The sequence below is a fragment of the Mus pahari genome, unplaced genomic scaffold, assembly GCF_900095145.1.
Source record: "Mus pahari unplaced genomic scaffold, PAHARI_EIJ_v1.1 scaffold_10744_1, whole genome shotgun sequence".
NCBI lineage: Eukaryota > Metazoa > Chordata > Mammalia > Rodentia > Muridae > Mus > Mus pahari.
In genome coordinates this window covers 1-4,573 of record NW_018392814.1, presented here as the reverse complement: position 1 = coordinate 4,573, position 4,573 = coordinate 1, and the positions used below count along the sequence as shown (strand labels likewise).

Here is a 4,573-nt window from a genome sequence, read left to right as displayed (position 1 = left end):
TAGTAGATGAAAGGGTAAACAGCAAAAACAGGCCCATGCCAGGCCTGACCAACTCACGATGACCAAGAGTAGTTAGTATACTCTTTAAAACTGGAGACTATCAGTCCTAGCTTTGAATTCCAGGGTCTCCATGAGTCACATAATATTCCTTTTTTATTACAGATACATGTCTGCAACCAATGTTATGTACATGCCTCATTCTTGAAAGTTTGTGTTGCTTTCAGATGAAACTAATGGTTCTTTTGCATTGATTTTCAAAGGATCAACTTCATGTCAATATAGAAATAAAGTGTTCTGTTTGGATCTGAAATTTGACTTTCTGTAATATTCTTATGTCTTCCAAGAATCACTGAAAATACCTGTGGTATTTAAATTCCCTCTAATAATAAAGCACTGAGTCCATGTACGGAATATTCATATCTGAGAACACAGTACCATTAAGAGATACAACAACTTAGAAATTCCTCACCCACAAACAGAGTGAAGCTGTCAGGAGAGAAGGGCTCTGTTTTCTAAAGCACATGGATGAGTTAATTCAGCGATTCTATTTTCTAAGGGCACTGTAGCCACGATGCATGTTAGTGCAAATGACCAAATGAAAACTATGCACAGCATAAGAGTGTGAATCACTGTGTAAAGAATGGCTTCTCTTTGATAGGGACGAAACTGTATTACTGGGCTAGAACACAGGTGAGTACTATTATCCGTCATGCCCTACTCTACTTTAACAGTCTAGCTCAAGCAGCCCTTCCTCCCACTATATCTCCACTCCTTGGCTTGAATAGGTTTTTACTACTACATTTGTCATTCAATTTTTGGTTAACTTTTGCCATTCTGATTGAGGAAAGATGAGTTATCAAAATTCTTTTGATTAGAATTTCCCTAGCAGCTAAGTATGTTTTTTTTTGGGGGAGATTTCCTAGCCGTTTTTTCTTCTTTTTATAACTCTGTACAGGTCCCCAGCCAACTTCTTTGAGCTGGTCATTTGTTATTTTTATTCACTATTTTTTGAGTTCTTTGTATATCCTGGATATAATCCCCAGATGTAAAGCTGGCAAAGATTCTTGACCATCCTGTGGGATCTGTTTTCAGCCTTTTGACTGCTTCTTTAGCTGTGCAGAAACTTTACCTTCATAAAACCCCCCTTCTCAGTGGTTAGCTGTAATTCTTGGGCCCATTCAGTAAGTCCTGCACTGATGCCGTGTGGGATCCTGCCCGTGTTCTTTCTTGCAGTTTTAGTGTTTGAGCTGTATATTTCTCATCGTCTTGGAGTTTCTTTTTGGGTAAGGTGATAGATACTGGTCTAACTTCTGTATTTGGGTATCCAGTTTCTCAGAACCTTTAGTTGAGGATGTCTTTTCTCTTCTCCAGCATATGCTTTTGATATCTTCGTCAAATATGTCAGTCTCATGCCAGGGACATAATTTTATTAATATGGCTCTGTAACTTATTTTAAGATCCGGAACCAGGGGCTGGTGAGATGGCTCAGTGAGTAAGAGCATCAACTGATCTTCCGAAGGTCCTGAGTTCCAATCCCAGCAACCACATGGTGGCTCACAACCATCCGTAAAGAGATCTGATGCCCTCTTCTGGAGTGTCTGAAGACAGCTATAGTGTACTTAGATATAATAAATAAATAAATCGAAAAAAATCCAGAACCATAATTACTTTAGCATTGTTTTTACACCCCCCCACCCCCAGTTATTTGGACTGTCTGAGGTATTTTGGAATTCTATATAAATTTTAGGGTATTTTTTCTCATGTTTCTGTGAAAAAGGAGATGAGGNTTTTCTTTGGGATTANAGTGACAAAATGNCTCCCTCTCTTTATTTCTTTTGTTTAGTTGGGCCAAGGGTCTGTCAATTTCCTTTATCTTCTCAAAGACTGCNGTTAGGTTTGTTTTATGTTTAGACTGTTTTGTTTGTTTCTATTTTGTTGCTTTTTCTCTGTTTCTTGTCATTTCTTGCTGTTCACCGTTTATGCATTTGGTTTGTTCTTATTTTGCCAATGTTTTGAATGGCATCACTAATTCACCCTTTTGTGTTATTTCTGACATTTAAATGTGGGCACAGAGTGTTATCAATTCCTTCCCATTTTACTGGAGTTCAATGTCTAATCTTTACTTTAATATCTATCTTTAAAATATGATGTTTTTCTTATAGAAAGTGGATAGATAAATTTGCTTCTTGTTTTATTAGTTNAGTCTGGTTTTGGTTGGGCAATTGAGGAGAGAGAGATATACATAAAGATACATATTTTTATTTTTATAGTGTTGAAATATTTTCTCTTTCATCACAGTAGATAGTTTTACTGAGTATAATTTTTTTCCTGGCTTTCTCAGTCCCTTATGACCTAGGATGTACTTCTCCAGGCATTTGACAAAAATCCAACACCCATTTATGATAAAAGTCTTGGAAGCACTCGGCCATGTCCGCGGATGTCTCTGTGTTGGAGTCCGGGCCGGAGCCTGAGCCGGGACCGAAGCCCGGACCGGAGTCCTGGCCGGAGCCGGGCCCGGGACCCGGACTGAGGAGGGGACCGAGGCAGGGGTCTGAGCCGAGCCTGTTGTGCCCGGAGCACTTGGAGCCTCTGAGCTGGTCCTGCTTCTCGGAGAGATGGTCGGTATGCGCCACCTGCGCTGGGTTTGGTGGTCTCTGTCACTGGCACCGCATCAGCCAGGCGGAGGAGCACGCGGAGGAGCTGAGAAACAGGATTGTGGACCCGTGTGAGAGGCTGCAGTTACAGAGTGCTGGCATCACCAAGTATATGGCTGAGGTCCTGCAGGGGAAGAACCAGAAAGCCATGTTCATGGCTAGTGCAGCAAGGGACCTGATCATCCAGAGGCTGAGTCTGGTCCGGAGCCTGTGTGAGAGTGAGAAACAGCGGTTACTGGAGCAGGTGCACTGCGAAGAGGAGCGGGCCCACCAGAGTATCCTGACTCAGCGTGCGCACTGGGTGGACGCAGTCCAGAAACTGGACACCCTCCGCACCAACATGGTGGACATGATCACCCACCTGGATGACCTCCAGCTGATTCAGAGGAAACAGGAGATTTTTGAGAGGGCCGAGGAAGCAGAGGGCATTTTGGATCCCCAGGACTAGGAGAAATTAAGCTTTAATGAGAGGTGTGCTTGGAGTCCACTACTGACGCAACTGTGGGCAGCATCGGGTCTCTCTCAGGCGTGGAGGAGTGCTTATCGATGAAAAGACTGTCGGCCCCTTATTACATCTGTCTGAAGATCGAAGGACCCTGACCTTCATTGCCAAGAAGTCCAAGGTCTGCTCAGATGACCCAGAGCGCTTTGACCACTGGCCCAATGCCCTGGCTGCCACTGCCTTCCAGACTGGGCTCCATGCCTGGATAGTGAACGTTAAACACAGTTGTGCTTATAAAGTGGGTGTGGCCTCAGATCAGCTGCCCCGAAAGGGCTCTAGCAATGACTGCCGCCTGGGCCACAATGCCTTCTCCTGGGTCTTCTCCCGCTATGATCAAGAGTTCTGTTTCTCACACAATGGGTACCATGAGCCTCTGCCACTACTTTGGTGCCCAGCACAGCTGGGCATGCTGCCGGACCTGCAGGCAGGAGAGCTGGTCTTCTATGAGCCTGCCTCAGGGACGGTGCTTTATATCCACTGTGCGTCCTTCCCTCCGATTCTCTTCCCCGTCTTTGCTGTGGCCGACCAGCTCATCTCCATCATTCCCGGACCTCTGGCCACAGTGAGACTAGATCCACCTCCCCATCACCCTCGCAGGTCAGGCCATGCTTCTAGGTAGTGTCCTTTTCCTCAATGACGTGAGTGTTCCCCAGGACACCTTCTGGATCGCTGGGGATTTGCTTCAGACTGAGACATAACCTTTCAATGTTTCATCTGTGGGGATCCTGTTTCTTTTCTCTTGGCCTTAGTCTCCCAAACCCACCATGCTTGTGCCCTTTCAAGGGTCTCATTAACCTGTGCCTCTGGCATCCAGCGTGGTACCTGTGCATGGCTAATATATAACAAGGTACAGTGGGATCACATGGCTGGGCAGGCAGGCAACCGGAGAAGCACTGCAGTCCCTCAAAGTGCCTCGCTGCAGAGAAGCTTGGGCTGAACCTTCCCTAGCCTCTCCGTCCAGTAGTTCTTAGTCTCTTGCATCATACACCATGTGAAGAGAATATTTTTTCTCGAATACAAAGGACAACCTGCCAGGCTACTGTTGGCCAGAACACGGTCGTGGGAGTGTGGTGGCCTCCTCCCACATTCTGTCTCCAGGAAACCTGCTTGCAGCACACTTGTTTGGCATCTGTCCCAGGCCCTGAGGCTGAGCTCTAGCATGGACCTACGTGTGAGAAGGGTGACAAACATTCCCCCTCATTGTGCTGCTGAACACCCCATTTCATGACTCTTACGGTGGAGAGCGGCAAGCAAGAAAACCTGAGGGCAAAGGAGAGCTAGCTTTAATAAATGAATGTGCGCATTATTAAAGGTTTCTAAAGACATGGGAAAAAAAATCTTGGAAGGATCAGGAATTCAAGGCCCCTACCTAAACATGATAAAAGCAATCTAAATCTATAGCAAACCAGTAGCCAAC

General features: G+C 45.4%; 1 pseudogene; it reads left to right on the top strand.

Moving 5' to 3' along the window:
• Window positions 1-2,427: 2,427 nt before the first annotated feature.
• LOC110315190 lies at window positions 2,428-3,775 on the top strand (annotated as a pseudogene).
• Window positions 3,776-4,573: the final 798 nt, after the last annotated feature.